Source organism: Scyliorhinus torazame, chromosome 22 (assembly GCF_047496885.1).
Source record: "Scyliorhinus torazame isolate Kashiwa2021f chromosome 22, sScyTor2.1, whole genome shotgun sequence".
NCBI lineage: Eukaryota > Metazoa > Chordata > Chondrichthyes > Carcharhiniformes > Scyliorhinidae > Scyliorhinus > Scyliorhinus torazame.
This window is the reverse complement of record NC_092728.1, coordinates 72,702,052-72,719,816: the sequence shown is the minus strand read 5'-3', so window position 1 is coordinate 72,719,816 and position 17,765 is coordinate 72,702,052. Positions and strand designations below refer to the sequence as shown.

Here is a 17,765-nt window from a genome sequence, read left to right as displayed (position 1 = left end):
GCGGCATGCGCTGTCCATTATCTGTTTGAATGACCAGTGATGCCTGTACCCCTTGAGCCATCACGGTGCTCCCCCTCTGGCTCCCTCCCCGCCTAATGGATGGCATGATCCTCAAGGTGTGGGGCCGGGTCTAGCACATGAGCCGCTGCCTCGAGCATCCTCTGTTGCTGCTGTCTCCGGCGTCCGGCCACCCGGCCTAGAGGCAGTACCACTAGGGCAACTTCTGCACCTAATATCCCTGCGTTAGCGTTCAATATCTGTAAGGAATTGGAAGAGGGTGTTAGACTGACAAACAGCGGTGGCTACCACCCTGGAACCCGCTATTTCCCCCATTGATCCCTCCCCCTCCCCCACCTGGAACAACCCGCACACGCACACCCGGCCGCTGCTGACCCCCCATCATCGGACCCAAGATCCTGTACCTCAGACACCTGCTCATAACGCCACTTTGACCTGCCGCTGGTCCCCTCCCTGTGGCACTCACCCAGCCTCCGGTTGTGGATGTGTCCCCAGAGCTGTGGCCCAACCCCCTGGGTGTTTGGATTTTGGCTGCTGCGTGCGTGATGTTGCCTCCCGCAGTGTTCCGGCACAGTGCCCAGGCGTCAAAGTGTGATTGGGATGCTAGGCAATGACTCCCACCTTCTACATGGCTCGCACACCAACAGGAATCCACTTAGGTTGTGTGAAATACTCACTTAACCATGATTGCCAATTCCCTATTCGCAATAGCCTTCAGACCCACGGCCCAGAGGCCTCGGGGGTTATGGATGGTCAGTGGTGCAGACAGGCAGGGACAAGGGTGATGCGACCATCAATTCACACCAGACAGAGAGTTGAAGTGAACAGTGGCTTTAATCAACTAGAACAGTGCCTGCCTGCGACTGCTGTGCACTGAGAGCCGCCTACAGGGCAGCTGCTCTATATACCTCCCCTCAAGGGGGCGGAGCCAGGGACGGATCGCACAGGGGCACCAACATGATAAAAGCAGTGTAATACAATACAATGGTCCATAGGTGGAGCCCACAAGGGCAACAACATAGTATAATGCAATACAGAGGTGAATGGCTGCCATAATACGTTCACTACATTCACCCCCTGTTAAAAAATTGAAGTCCAGCGGGTGTGAAGGGTTCACAGGTTCAGTCTGTCCGGCGCCCTGACCGTGCGCTGCGATCGCCTGAGCTCTGGTTTTGCAGCGGGCACGGGTGTCGAACTCGTTGATGCGGGCATGAGTGTTGGACTTGTCGATGTGGGCACAAGTGTGGACTCCGGGAGCGTGTCTTCTGGAGCTTCACTCCTGTGGGCCGGCGATTGGGGAGGGGTTATAGGAGGGGGTGTGGAGGCCATGTAGGGGCGGGAGCACTGCTCAGTGTAGGTGGGAGGGGGGGTAGGGGATGGTCGTAGGGGATCCTGCGGGTGCCAGGTCCCGGAGGGAGACCGTATCTTGTCAGCTGTCGGGGTGCACCACGTATGCATACTGGGGGTTGGCGTGAAGGAGCTGGACCCTCTCGACCAGGGGGTCTGACTTATGGCTCCTCACGTGTTTCCGGAGGAGCACGGGCCCTGGTGTCTTCAGCCAGGCTGGAAGCGAGACCACAGAGGTGGATTTCCTAGGGAAAACAAATAGGCGGTCATGAGGGGTCCCGTTCGTGGCTGTGCAAAGAAGTGACCTAATGGAGTGGAGCACGTCGGGGAGGACCTCCTGCCAGTGGGATTTCTAGACCACAGGGCCATGAGGACAGCCTTCCATACCGTCGCGTTCTCCCTATCCACCTGTCCGTTTCCCCGGGGGCTGTAACTGGTAGTCCTGCTCAAGGCGATGCCCTTACCGAGCAGGTACTGACGCAGTTCGTCGCTCATAAACGAGGAGCCCCGGTCACTGTGGACTTAAGTGGGGAAACCGAACAAGGTGAAGATACTATGTAGGGCCTTAATGAAGGTGGCTGCGGTCATGTCGGGGCAAGGGATTGCAAAGGGGAAGCGGGAGTACTCGTCAATGACGTTGAGGAAATACGCGTTGCGGTTGGTAGAAGGGAGGGGCCCTTTGAAGTCGATACTGAGGCGCTCGAAGGGCCGGGATGCCTTCACCAGTTGGCCTTATCCGGTCGATAGAAGTGCGGCTTACACTCCGTGCATATTTGGCAGTCCCTGGTCATGGCCCTGACCTCCTCGGTGGAGTAAGGCAGGTTGCGGGCCTGGATAAGCCGGGTGACCCCCGGGTGGCAGAGGTCATTGTGGATGGCCCGGAATTGGCCATCTTGCGCGCTGGTGCATGTGCAGCGGGACAGGGCATCTGGGGGCTCAATGAGCTTCCCAGGACGATACACTATATCATAATTATAGGTGGAGAGTTCGATCCTCCACCTCAAGATTTTATCATTCTTGATCTTGCCCCGCTGTGTATTGTCGAACATGAAGGCTACCGACTGTTGGTCGGTAACGAGGGTAAACCTCCTACCAGCGAGGTAGTGCCTCCGGTGCCGAACAGCTTCCACGATGGCTTGAGCTTCTTTTTCGACTGAGTGTCGAATCTCGGAGGCGCTGAGGGTACGGGAGAAAAATGCTACGGGTCTGCCTGCCTGGTTAAGGGTGGCGGCGAGGGCGACCTCTGACGCGTCGCTCTCCACCTGGAAGGGAACGGACTCGTCCACCGCGCGCATCACGGCTTTGGCAATATCTGCCTTGATGCGGCTGAAGGCCTGGCGGGCCTCAGCTGCCAGTGGGGACCCACTTGGGGACCCACTGGGCATAATAGGAAAAGAACCCGAGGCATCTTTTCAGGGCCTTGGGGCAGTGGGGAAGGGGGAGTTGCAGGAGGGGGCGCATACGATCAGTGTCGGGCCGTAGGACTCCGTTTTCCACGACATAGCCGAGGATGGCGAGTCTGGTTGTGTGGAAAATGCATTTCTCCTTGTTATAAGTGAGGTTGAGGGCTTAGGCGGTTTGGAGAAACTTCTGAAGGTTGGCGTCGTGGTCCTGCTGGTCGTGGTCGCAGATGGTGACGTTGTCCAAGTACGGAAATGTGGCCTGCAGCCCGTATTGGTCTACCATTCGGTCCATCGTTCTTTGGATGACGCCGAAGGGGACCCATTGGTGACGCCGAAGGGGACCCAGAGGCAGTGGAAGAGGCGGCCGTCTGCCTCAAAGGCCGTGTAGTGGCGGTCCTCTGGGCGGATTGGGAGCTGGTGGTATGCGGGCTTCAGATCTGCCGTGGAGAACACCCGGTAGTATACAATCTGATTCACCATGTCCGCTATCCGGGGGAGGGGGTACGCATCGAGGTGGGTATACCGGTTTATGGTTTGGCTGTAATCTACAACCATCCGGTTCTTTTCCCCGGTCTTGACGACCACCACCTGGGCTCTCCAGGGGCTGTTACTGGCCTCGATGATCCCTTCCCGCAAGAGCAGCTGTACCTCGGACTTGATAAAAGGCCTGTCCTGGATACTGTATCGCCTGCTCCTGGTGGTGACGGGTTTACAGTCGGCGGTGAGATTCACGAATAACGGGGGAGAGTCGACCTTCAGGGTCGCGAGGCTACAAACGGTAACGGGGGGGGGGGGGGTAGCGGCCCACCGAACTTTAGGGTCAGGCTCCTGAGGTTGCATTGGAAGTCCAGAAGGAGAGCACAGAGATCGGGGAGTACATATAGTTTAAAGTTTGCGTATTCGACGTCCTATATCGCGAGGTTCGCGAGAGTGTACCCCCGGATCTGCACTGAGTGCGATGTGGAAGCGAGGGAGATAGTTTGAAATGCGGGGGAGATTTGGAGAGAACAGCGCCTTACCGTGTCTGGGTTTACGAAGCTCTCCATGCTCCCGGAGTCAAACAGGCAGGGCGTTTCGTGCCCACTGACCCAGACAGTCATCATGGAGTTCCTGAGGTGCTTTGGGCGTGACTGGTCGAGGGTGACCGCGCCGAGTTGCGGGTAGCCGGCGTGGTCAGAGGTGGTGGGGTGGTCCCAAGATGGCTGCCTCCGTCGGTCACACGTGTCGGGCGGCGTTAAAGATGGTGGCCAAGATGGCGGCCCCCGTCGGTCGTACATGTCGGGCGGCGATGAAGATGGCAGCCAAGATAGCGGCCCCCAAGAGTCGCACATGGCGGGCCGCGTGGGAGATGGTGGCCAATATGGCGGCCCCCGTGAGTCGCACGTGTTGTGTAGAGTCGAAGATGGCTGCCCCCACGGACAACACAAGGAGGGTGACGCGTCCGAAGGGGCCGGAGACGACAGGCACGCAGCCACGCTGCGGGGTCTGCGGGCCTGTGAGTCTGAGAGTCGGGCCTGTGATTTGGAGGACTTGGACCTGGCCAGGCAAGCTTTGGCAAAGTGTCCTTTCTTGCTGCTGTCGCTACAGTCCGCATTCCGAGCCGGGCAACACTGCCTGGGATGCTGGTTCGGCCGCAAAAGTAGCAGGGCAGCCATCCCCGGGTTGGGCGGGCAGCCGGGCGGCACAGGCCTGGGATACTCTCTGGTCAGGTGTCCACGAGGGGGTCGCGTGGTCGGAGGGGAAAGCATTGAGGCTCTGAAACGCTACTTCTAGGGAGGTGGCTAGTTTTACCATCTCTTCTAGGTCGAGGGCACCCTTCTTGAGCAGGCGCTGTCTGACGTAGTTGGACCGGACTCCAGCCACATAGGCGTCCCGGATGGCGAGTTCCATGTCTTTCAGGTCGCGTAGGTACTCCTCCAGCGATTCCCCGAGGCGTTGGCGGTGAGTGGTGAGGAGATGCCGCACGAACACTTTGTTCACTGGCCTCACGTATTGCCGCTTCAGGTTCGCGAGCGCGTCTGCGTATGTGGTCGCTTCCTCGATTTGCACAGAGATTCGATGGCACCCCCGGGTATGGAGGAGGCTCAGCTCCTGCTCACGGTGACGGAGGGCGAGGACGAGGCGGCGAGGTAGGCCTCGAAACATCGGAGCCAGTGCGAAAAAATCCCTTTGGCTTCCGCGTCCTGTGGGTCTAGTTCCAGTCGGTCAGGTTTGAGGGCTGCTTCCATCGTAATGTTGTAGTTGATTAAATTGATGCGACCATCAATTCACACGAGACAGAGAGTTGAAGTGAACAGTGGCTTCATCGATTAGAACAGTGCCTGCCTACAACTACTCTGCACTGAGAGCCGCCTACAAGGCAGCTGTTCTATATACCTCCCCTCAAGGGGGCGGAGCCAGGGGCAGAGCCCACAAGGGCACCAACATGATACAAGCGGTGTAATGCAATACAATGGTCCATAGGTGGAGCCCACAAGGGCAACAACACAGTACATTGCAATACAGTGGTGAATGGTTGCCATAATATGTTCACCACAATGGGTTGCCCCCGGAACGGGTACACATGATCCAGGGGTTGGCATGGTGGTGTCGCGCGATGGTGCACTACCGGTTGCCCCTCCAGAGCATCCCCCCACCTTCCCATGATGGCCCACCCCTGCCAAGGGACCCCATGCCCAGCCGAAGGTCCCCCACACCCCACCAAGCACAAGGGCAGCAAGCCCAGCGCCCCGAGGCTCTTTGCCTGTGAACAAAGATGGCTACTCACCACCTCAGCTTCCCACAGATGCCCTCCCGCCAGGTTCACGTTTTTAAAAAGTGTACTAATCGGTGCCACTTGCTGGGGAGGCAGCTGAATGATGGGAGGCTGTAGGATAATGGGTGGCTCCCGTTAATTGTATGGAAATGGTGCTTAAGTGGCAATAACTGGTTTCTCGCCACGCTCCAGTGAGATCCCGATTTCGTCTATGGGAGCAGGCCAGTTGCATCGCAAACTGTTTGGCGCCTGGCACTGTTCTCGTTTTCTGCCTCTGTCTGGCCTTGTTTCGCTTGAGCGAGAGCGTAACGAGGTAAGAAAATTGCGCACTAACTGTCATTTTGGCCGGGTTTGGTGGGACATGTTTCCTGCCGGCTTTTTGGGTGAGATCCAGACCACACAGTCACTTTTAAGGCCTTGGGAAGTTTCTCCCTGGTCCAGCCCACACTTGGGGCACGACTCAGTGGACAAAATTGTACACTTTTGGACCAAAATGGCAGGATGTTTCGCATTCATCCCCTATTCACTGGCGCTTTGCCGGTTTTTGGGGTATCTTGGGAGTTTCTCCCCGTCGAGGCACACTTTAGTCGATTTCCTACTGTCGAGCTGAGCTCCTAGACCAGGGTGCCTTTTTGAATAGCTGCACTGAGTACTACATGCCTAGCCCCCCTTCAGGCCCTCCCATGCTTTCTGCATCCCCTTCATACCCCCAACCTTGTCAAGGTCCCCGAGAACCCCCCCCTTCCAATGGGCAAGGCATCCCTGGCCCGAATCCTGGCAGTGCCAATGTGGAACCCAGGCAGAGCCAGAGTCAACCTGTCAGGGTGCCAGACTGGGAGGGGCAAGGTGCGCGGGTGCCAGGAAATGTCAGGATACTACCCTGATTTGTCCCCAACAACCCAGGGTCTCTAATGGTCTGCGGGACGCCCCCCCCCCCCCCCCCCCCCCCCCACCCACCCAACCTCGATGTGCTGCTACGCCTGGTCCACATTTGTGGAGACGAGTACTAAACGGCGTCCTGGCGAGGTCTCACAGGTGCGGCCGTTGACTCCCATGCGTCGGGTGTATATGGCTTCTGGGCATTTGAATGAGCTAATGGATCATTTAAATATGCAGATCTGAATCTCGGGCAGCGAGGGCGAGATCCTGATCCCGCCGGCCGGAGTAAATCGGATGACTCATGATTGGCCCAGCACAAATCGCAGAGCCCGATTTGGGGCTCTTGCGCAATTTACCTGTTGCGTCCGCATCTGCGCCGGGTGCAACAAGGTCACTAAATCACACCCTTGGCAATTTTTTTTGCAGTGGGGAGCTGAACCCTCCGGCGAGACCAGCTCGTCAGAAATTGGGGTGGCAATTTGAAAGGGTACCCAGATCGCTAAGTGAGCTTGAGAGTCTCCCACATCCCCCACCGATGAACAATGCCACCCACACCCACAGGTGAGGACACTCCACTATGGGGTCCCTGAGGTTTCCCCCACAGTTGGCCTATTGGTTTTCAGGGACTGTGTACTTACCGAGAACAATATAGTAGAAGATATATTCTGTAACTTGCGCTATCCTTAAAAATCTGAACAACTGTGAAAATATAGGTGAGGTGAAGGAGTATTGCATCATGGTCAATCTTAGCTTCTTTAATAAATGTTTTATTCTTTTGTTAAAAGTTAATTGGCAGTCCTGTGATTCTGTTCACCTTGTTTAATGAATGTTTTATTCCTTTGTCAAAAGTTAATTGGCAGTCCTGTGATTCTATTAATCCATGTCGCTAAACAAAAAAATAAAACCTACGGTTTATTAAGCCAGGATTCCATTCAGAGACCTTAGTGTGCAGTAGTAACATCAGTTGAGGTTGTAACATTCCTCAAAGCCGGTACCATCCACAAGGCACAAGTCAGGAGGGTTATGATCCCAGCTCGTGATACTACCCAGAGTGGAACCTTGCTTGACAGATTCTAATTTTTACTTTTTTTAAAAGAAACCATGGAGGGCTGCAGTTGCTGACAAGAGTCTGATTAACTTTTAACAAAATAATAGAATGCTTATTAAACAAGAAAAATTGTGCCACATCACACTAGATAAAAAAGATTGAAAAGATTTCAATACAAACACCAATAAATAGTCAAATCACACTATCCCTTCACCCCAACTATACCTTTACAGTTACATATAAATTTGTGAAGATTACAAAAGTTACACATCTATCATACATTCTAAGCTTCAGGATAAGTATGCAGTACAGGTAAACTGTGGTCAGACACACCACACTCCAAAACCAAGTGATAGATGCCACCAAAGCAGATTTTATGGATTTCTCATCAAACCCCAAACGCCTGTCACTCAATGAGCCAATCAGTTGCACTGAATCTTTGACTGTCTCACAATAGCTTCCAGTCTTCACCCTCGAAAACTCACTTTGGAATTCAGTCCCAAACGACAATTTTACTCAGACATCTTCAACAAGAATCCACCTCCAGGGTTTCATTCTCTCCTTCTGATATTCCTTTTCCTTGGATCGCCACGTGTATGCAAGCTTCATTTCCTACACACATTCTCAGCTATTCGGTCTTGTCAAGCAGAACACCACTACAAAGGCCCATAGTAAGGACTCACCAAACTTTGACTGCCTTCTCGGATCTTCTGGCTTCTCTCAAGCCTACTTTGTTCTAAGTCTGTTCCCCATAACTTTATCTCCTTAATGCGGAGCCTTTTTCTCTGCTCCTTACTCTTAACATTATTTAGCAGAACCTGTTTCAGATTCCTGTCCTTGTCCCTTAGGCAGACTGTCTTTTTGACCACTTCCTGGTGAGACCTGCTTTCTCCAGAATGGGTCCTCTTTCAGGTTGCCTGGTTATTTGGCACTGTTTCACTTTCTTCCTCTTCTTTTCTTTGCGTGCCGATGCGCAGAGCTGGTTTCCAAATTTAAAAAGTCAAAAACTGCGCTTGTATGCAGGGCCGATCCCCGGCCTGGAAACAAAAAAATGTTCCAACGAAGTAATCATGGTCATTCTCCGACTAACACATGCACTGAAAACCAGAAAATCTGGAAAAACATGAACTGCACATGTGCGGCCATTCTATGGCTGGCATAGGCGCAGATACCCTGAAGATTGTAAAGAAGAACAAACTGCACATATGTGGCCATTCCACAGCTGACACATACGCATTAACTCCAAGTCCTTCTGGGCGCTACAGTTTTCATCCTCTGAATTCCAATTTAGAAAGTCAGGAAGATGTTTCCTCTTTTTCTTTACCTTTGGGGTTCATGACAGGAGTATAATGGAATATTCTCCACTTGCCTGTGAGTGTGGCTCCAAAAACATTCACGTTTTGACAGAATCCAGGGCAAAGTAGCCCACTTGGTTGGCATCCTATCCACCATTAATTCCCTCCCCGCTGACGCACAGTAACAGCAGTGTGTCCTACATACAAGATGCACTGCAGCAACACTTTTGACAGTGACCTCTGCCACCTGCATAGTTTAAGGGCAGCAGATACATGGGAACATTACTACCTGCATGTTCCCCTCCAAGCCGTACATCATCCTGACTTGGAACAATATAGTCGTTCCTTCACTATCACTGGATCAGAATCGTGGAATTCCTTCCCAACAACACCGCAAGTCAAGCTATATCAGATGGACTGCAACAGTTCAAAATCATTCACTACCATTTTCTCAAGGGCAATTAGGGACAAGCAACAAACGCCTGCCTTTCCTGTAAAAACTCTTTGTCATATCCCGCACATAACTTAAGGTGTGGGAATGATTATATTCCCGTGGCTCTCACGGAGTACGAGCTCCCCCGCTAAGGGATACTCCGTTCAGTTATATACAAAAGGTCAGCCAGTAAGGCACCAACCATGGAGAGACCCGGTAGGGATCTAACAGGAGTTGTAAATAACGCAATTGTAAATAAACAAAAGTTCTTTATTCTCACTGTCATGATATTCAAACACACACATCATGATAGACACACCAACAGACATATCAGAACACACAACACCACAACCAATCACAGACAAGGACAGGGACAGTATAAAAGGACAAACACGACACCTGGTGGCCAGTAGAGCTGGAGACCAGGACAAGGACAGGACCTGTTACACTACACACTCAGGGAGACACCACGTGCAGAGTATCCAGACCGAATTGTATATAGCAGTTGAAATAAAATAGAGTTGTACCAAATACAACTGTGTTGGTTCATCTGTGCATCAGAGCACCCAACACCACATGGTACAGGAGTGGATCGATACCTGCCGGCATACCTCAGTGTACAGAGACAACCAGCAGTACCCAGGCAAGATGTACGAGCTCCCGGTTCCGAAGCCGTTCCAGTGCCACGGCGATCTCCGCGAAAACTGGCGGCGATTCCGGCAAGCGTTTGAATTATTCCTGGTGGCAGCTGAACTCAAAGACCTGGCTGATGATGAAAAAATTGAATTTCTCCTCACCATCGGCGGTGCAAGAGCAAAAGAAATCTTCACAAAATACAAGTTCTTCAGGAGGCAACAAAGGTACGATTACCAGGCAGTCCTGAACAAATTCGCCAAATACTGTGAGGAAAACGCACTCCAATCGGCAAGTAAAGGTACGAAAAGCGGCAGTACTCACCTCGTGGCTGTGATCCCGGAGGCCGAATTCCCAGAGGCCGAAATCCCGGGCCTGAGAGAGATTTGGGTCGAGGTCGGTGGCCATCTTGCTAAAGGTATCACGCTAGCACAGTTGCGCGAGCAGTGCGCCGAACCGGAAGTTTCGTTTGCGCATGCGCGGGACGCTGCGCATGCGCAGTCAAGAAAACGGCCATCGGTAAAGGAACAGCGATCTGCGCATGCGCAGTCGCTTCCTACGTGCTACATACCGAGCGTCAGGATGGCAGAGGCCCCAGACCGCACCAATTTAAAGGGGAAACGTCCCAAATCCAATTTAAAAGGGAAATGTCCCAAATCAAAAAAACAAAAATCTGTTAAAGCTGTAAAACAACCTTCCCTCACCTGGAATGACAGCACATTGCCGCAAATTGACCCAGGAGATGAATTTGACCTCCGAAGAACCCTGCAACAAGCAGTTACCTACGCACAAGCCGATGATTCCGACCTCGAATACTTCGATACCGATCTTTACATTTTTTCTGGACCTCGCGAGCCCAATTACAACTCCGTGGTCCTATACGACTATGACTCGGACGAACCTTTCGTGTTGCACATTGGCGACCCCCACATCGAATCCGACGCAGATGCGGATTCACTTTTCGGATCTGAGGATCTTCAACCCAGCGCATCTGACGTCCCAACTCATCAGTGCCTGATGATGCCGCAGCCTGAAATTAACAGACAGGGAGCGGTGCAAGCCCACAGAGAGCGGCCTGCTGCCACACAGAGCATGGTCCACGTCCCGCTCAGCGTTCCCGGCTCTTTGAAAGAAGACATGCAAGACTCCAGAGCGCAGTCCTTGCACGAACAAGAAGTGACTCCAGTGTCACAAGCCTCCACAGAGAGCTCGTGGCAGCCTCCACGATAGAAGAAACGCTTGACTCCGATGCGCAGTCCTTGCAGGAACAAGACCATGAGGGTCTAGCAACCTCTCCTGACCAACCAGCGGCAGACGATGCAAGTCTGCCATGCTCACGTGAACAACAAGAAGGCTATAACAGCCTACCATGCTCCACTGCACAGCAGCATGACCATGACGGTCTCTCATGCTACAATGAAGGGCACAGCGCTGATGACTGTTCAAGCCCAACTGAAGACAAGCCAAAGGAATCGCCTCTTCCAAGCCCGAAGGAAAAAGGTTTATGCGCTGACCTTCAGGATCATTATAGCCGAACAGAGATTAATAATGCTGCACGGTCACAGAAGGATGCTGAGGATTTGCTAAAGAAATTACTTGTATGTTTAACTTGCAAGGAGCAGACTGAGAATTGCCAGTGTTCTAGTAGGGATCGAAAAAATGGACAAGACATTGATCCTCAGGTAATGGAAATAACACAACCTGAATCATATCTACAGCAGGGACAAATGTCTCCCTTCAACACAACACCGCAAAGTCCCAACTTAGGAGACCAGCAGTTAGTCAGTAATGACTCTTCAAACCTTGAGGGGAACATTAATTGCATTGAACCTATACACACTCCACTGATAAATGAGCAGAACATTGGAGCAAGAATCTTGAGGACACCGACATCGAGTAGCCAGATAAAGAACTTAAAACCCGCAGCAGTTTCAAGTGAACCAATTGTGCTTTCCACTGATGGTGAAGATGCAGATAAGGTCGACCCGTCTATCCATTGTACCACACTAACCCCAGAGATTAAGCAGTTATGTCTGGGGAGTATAATGTGGGCAATTGAGAACAGTAAAAGAGAGACTGTGACTATGCCAGTCCCAGCAAACTCAGACCCAGAGACTATGAAGGCATATACATTAAACAAAGATACATATGAAGTCACTGAAAAGAAAACTGAAACAGAATGTTCTTTGGAACATAGTTCAATGTCGAAAGAAACATTGGATCCAACATTCGAGGCCAGACATATGGGAGAACTTGAGGGTAATAAACAAGGTTCTGCAATGTCTGGGGGAAGATTTAAAATTCCAAAAAAGAAAAGCCCAAATGAAGGACAACGGCAAGGCAATGACAGTCCACCGCCATGGTTTGCACCACCAGATGAAAACTCTGACAATTTACCCAACCCTAGTGAACAGCAAGCTGCCAGTGAGGATCCTTCCACGGGGTGTGAGACGAGTGACGGCGGCGTCCCACTTCCCATGCAGGGGGTGCAAAGTGACGGACCTCGCCTAGTGCGTACGGAGGCACTCGACGATCACGGTGGGACCACTGACAACTGCGGTGACACCGCACCACTTCCACCCTCTGGCTCGAACCTCTCCACTAATCAATGCACTCCTGCATGTCCCGACTCCACAAGTGCAGCTTCACGAAATCTCAGCTGCCTCCAGTGAGCCTGCAGGGACTCCGGACAGGGAGCATCGGCGGAAGACGGACCGGACTCCAGATGGGGAGCGGCCAGGCGCCGACTCTTATTCACGTATGCCAGACTTTGCTCCAGACGGGCAGTGTCGCGGACTCGGTGGTGGCACGCTCAGGGTGACAGCGGATGCCACAGCGACAGGGAATGGATCACGTGACAATCACACTGGGTCAGCAATAACAACCAGCACCGACAGTCCAAGACGGATACACCAATTTACACCACAGCTATGTCCACACATTTGGTCCACACCGACAGTGCGGCCAATTACAGCTCATGCTGGACAGACCCAGCATTCAAGCCTGCAGCAGCCGGCAGTCTATGCAGCATATTCTCAAACAGGCCAACACTGCGCATTGCCCACTAATGAAATCAAGACTGAAGGAGGACAACCGCCAGTGCAATCTGCACTACAGACTGTATGCCTTAGTTACTGCCCAGGATTTGCTGCACCACAGCCTGGCCACATAGCGTTTTCCTATCTGATGCAAGGTTCTAGTTTCACACCATCACCAGACATTGATGCGAGCAGCAATTCTCTCTCCAAGGCGACATGCTTCGACGCTTCTCAGCAGAATCACCCTTCCAGCACAGCATGTGGCCAGAACCAGCATGCACAGTCTCAGCCGACTTCAACATCTGGCACATTCATCGCCTTGCATGATATTAGTGATGGTACCTCTTCAATGTCGACGACCCATCAGCTACAAGATGCCATCCAACAGCACCACCACAAACATAAAAAGAAAAAAGACTCCACCTCGTTCCTGGTATGCATGGCGGATGGATTGGTGCGTAGGCGCAATCGGCGAGCCTTGCACCGCCTTCCACGCTCGCAACTGAACCGTGCACACACGCCGGATCCTCCACTGGTTCCCAAGGATGACTTCGTGGAGCTGCCACGGATCATGCTCCTTCCATCGCCACCCGTGGCCAGGCTTGCACATCAGCCGGTGGTTCTTGACCCACCCTTGAGGCGGTCAACCCGAATTCGTCGCACACCTATTAGACTGGACTTATAACACTGTTCATACGTTTAAACGTTAAACACTACTGTATTATAACCTGTTGTTTTTTTATCGTTCCAGATATCGTTTGACCGGACCACTATTCAAAGTTTTTTTGCATTCATGTTTTGTTATGGTACAACCTCGTTAGCATGACGCACCCGACATCGCCCCATGTATATAGTTACGTCGTATGCACATGCTGTAAATAACACACACACACACTCTTAGATGCACACACGACACGATTATATTTATAACCAAGTAGGCACATATCTTTGTAAAAAGGGGGGAATGTCATGATATTCAAACACACACATCATGATAGACACACCAACAGACAAATCAGAACACACAACACCACAACCAATCACAGACAAGGACAGGGACAGTATAAAAGGACAAACACGACACCTGGTGGCCAGTAGAGCTGGAGACCAGGACAAGGACAGGACCTGTTACACTACACACTCAGGGAGACACCACGTGCAGAGTATCACGACCGAATTGTATATAGCCGTTGAAATAAAATAGAGTTGTACCAAATACAACTGTGTTGGTTCATCTGTGCATCAGAGCACCCAACACCACACTCACTTGGTGAGGACTCCCTGTGTCCTTTTTCAACTATTAACCTTCTGAATTCTAGGTGTTATATCTCTAGTTTGTGTAACCGCTCTTTGTAATTTAACCCTTGGAATCCAGGTATTATTCTGCTAAATATCCTCTGCACTCCTTCCAAGTCTGGTATATCTTTTCTAAGGTGTAGGCCGGGAATCTCCGAGCCTCCACGCCTAAATCTCGCTCAGCGCGGGGGTGGAGAATGGGGCGTCAGACCCACGATTGGGTCCGACGCCTTCCCGCGATTCTCCGCGGACCGGAGAATCCCCGCCGGTCGGCGCGGCGCCGGTCGGGGGCCTTTGAAAAGGCCCCACGGCAACTCTCTGCCAGCAGCTGGCCGAGTTCCCACCGGCGTGGTTCTAACATGATTCCAACCGACAGGCACTCGGAGAGGCGGCTGCCGCTCTGGTGGGTGGGAGGAGGGGGGGGGGGGGCGGGGGGATCCGTCACTGGGGGGGGTTCCTCTAGGATGGCCAGGGTTCCAATCGGGGGCCACCGATCGGCGGGCGCACGCGATCTGGGGCTGGCCTATATTGTTGGGGCAGGCTTGCTGTGTGGGTCCGCCATGATGCGCGGGGCCGCTTACACAGGCGGCTGCCGCGCGCATGCACGGACCAGCGGCTGGAAGTGCAGGGGCCTGTATCGGCAACTGGAGCTGCGCGGAGCACTCCGGCGCCCTGCTGGTCCCCTTTCATGTAAGTGAATCGCTGGGCCAAGACGCCCGTTGATGCCAGCGTGAAACGCTCCAGTGTTTACGCCAGCGTCAACACTTAGCCGTCGTTTTGGAGAAACCCGCCCTGTGCCTTGAATATCTTGAGATATAACGGCCAATTTTCCATCAATCATTTTGATTATTTTCTGTACCTGTCCATGACATTTTAATGATCGATATATACGGATGCCCAAGTCTCTTTGGACCTCCATTGTTTCTAGCTTCTCACCATTTAGAAAGCACTGTTTTATACTTTTAGGTCCAAAGTGGAGGGAGTGTGGATAACCTCACACTTGCTTACATTGAAGTCCATTTGCTACAGTTTTATCCATTCATGAAATCCATCAATATTTCTTCTTAATTTTATGCTTCATCTACGCTGCTTACAATGGCACCTGATTTTTATCTTCAGCCAACTTGGATATGTGGTTTTCATGTGGCCATCATCTAAGTGTTTGGCAAATATGGTGAATAGTGGAACCCCCAATGCAGATCCTTGTGGGACACCTTCTCCTCATTAAAGTAACTCACTCTCTCACCTTTCTTAAAAGTGGAATGACATATGTAACTTTCCAATGTAAAGGAAAGGTTCTTGAATCAAGATAATGTTGGAAGATTATTGTTAGGTCATCTGCAATCTTCTCATCTCTTTGCTTTAAAACCCTCGGATGGAAAATATTTTTACTTCCATCCTACCAACGTACTATTTCTCTTCCTATCTCACCCCACCAACCTGTGTTCAATAGGGCTCAAGTATCTGCGAGCTTTCAGCTTTGACAAAGGGTTTCCATTTAAAATAGCAATCTGGTTTATTTCTTAAACAGCTGCTCTTAAACAGGGCTACTGTCCATTTCCAGTGTATTTTGCTCTCATAGTAAAATAAGCATTTCAAATTTGTTTGTGCCTGCCTTTCATAGCTATTGTTACTGTGCACCCTCAGTCCATAACTCTACTTAAGTCAGTTTACAGCTAGTTGAATCAGAGGATTGCACTGGTGAAAAAATTCCATCCATTTTCAATGCAAAACGCTTTTATACGACACAGCCAGCGCTCATCACCAATTGCTTCTTTGATGGATGCATTTAAAAAGATTTCCAAAGCACTGTGACTACTTCTGTCTGTACTAATTTACACAAAATTCCTGAAACTGTGCAGAAAGGCTTTGTATTTGAATTTATATTTGGGCAAATAGTTAAAAGAGCAATTATCTAAACTTCTTGTTAAAGTCATGGTTATTAATACTCTGGTGTTCACGTTTGTTTTTCTGAAAAGTTAATCTCAATAACCCCAGGCAAAGGGTGAAACGTTCCTATTAACCCTCTGTTGATTAAGAGGAATTGAAGAGACAAACATAATTGAGTCTGAATAAAGGGAAAACAATGAAAAGAACACAATAAGGATGATTACAGTTTGTTAATTTGGCCAGCTTATCATATTCCTATCATGTTTTCATGCTTAACAATCTTAATCTAACTGACAAACTTAAAAACTACCAGGCCATTCCGTAATGACACAACAGTACACACGGAACTCTATTTTAAATTATTGTACGTATAAATGGAAAGGGCTTAAATTTTACCCTATCCATTCCAAATTATTTGTGTTAAACATTTTTAAATCTTCTACATCGCATTGCATTTTTTAAACCAGTCATAAATATTCCTAACATAGTGTTCGTGAGATATTTTAATTAAAACCAGTTTATTTCAACATCTGTTTTGTCAAATAAAATAGCTTTTCTGCAATCTTAGAAATACAACGGCACCAAGCAAAACTTGCCCTGGAAATTTAGTTCACATGTATGTTGCCTAAGGTTCCAGTTGCCTGATATATATTTTTGGTGATAATTCTCAATTACTTTTCACAGCTACTTAATACCCATAGAAGAGATGGGGAAAATAGGGCACCATTCTTCCAAAACTGAGTAATAAAACAAATTTTAATTTGGGAATATTTTACTGCAATCACAATCGACAAAGCAAATTTTGCTTGTAGGTTGTCAGCTGCCTGCTGTTAATGTGAGGAACAGCAATAGTGGGAAAATTCCAACAGTTTTTTGCAAAGTACAGCCAGCAATAGGAGCAGACGGTAGGATTGTAACAAATAGACTAAATGTTTGCCTAAAGGTAACCGAATTCCTTACGTTAACTTGTCTTTCTTATTATCTAACACTAATTTAAGTTTGAGACAATTGCTGAGCATCAATCAACAGAAATCCAAGCAATGCTGGCTTGACAAAATTGTTTTCCAACTGTTACTTTAAAATGGTCTTCAAAGGCAATTACTCAGCCGATGAATTTATTCATGAATAGACAGCAAATTTATTAAACCAAAGAGATTACTCACGTTCGTTATAATGTTCCTCAAGCACAAACAAGTTCTTTGTTGAAGTGTTTCTAAGATTTATAGCCTGTTTTTGAGTCTTTTGGTATCTTTTTATTTTACAGCATCAGAATTTGTTACACTTCCTCAGGCTTCGATCTTTTCTTCTTCCCTTTTGAAAGTTATGTATCTGTAGTTCAAAAAAGTCACTTAAGACGCCTATGCTCTCCCACTTTTCACCACTCGCACTGCTTAGTTTCTGTGGAGAAGCTTTCAGCCTTCTGGCATTCAACCTCCATCGAGCAGACCAATCACAAGCCTCTTTCTAAAACACAAGACACTTAAACAAATACAGACACTGCAAGTACATCTCACTAAAAAAGGTTTCTGGGGAGTACAAGATGCACCACTTCCTGTAGAAGGTGTCCTGTTAACATTCCACACATTCAAACAGAAATTTTCAGCAGCTAAGACACAAATGTTTCCACAAGAAACATCTAGTCATTATTATGCCATTAAACAGTTTAGTGATCAAGTCGAAGTGTAATATTTGTTGAAAGGGAAGAAATGGAATAATTCCCCCCAAAAACT

At 50.0% G+C, this 17,765-nt stretch overlaps 1 protein-coding gene across 1 annotated transcript in view; it reads right to left on the bottom strand.

The window, feature by feature from the left end:
- The window catches only part of LOC140399129 (regulator of G-protein signaling 3-like), a 369,904-nt gene extending 352,526 nt beyond the window's left edge, over window positions 1-17,378 (bottom strand). The window contains exon 1 of the mRNA XM_072488325.1: window positions 17,199-17,378. The gene's annotated coding sequence lies outside the window, so the exon portion shown is untranslated. The remainder of the gene's footprint in view (window positions 1-17,198) is intronic.
- Between the last annotated feature and the right edge of the window lie 387 nt (window positions 17,379-17,765).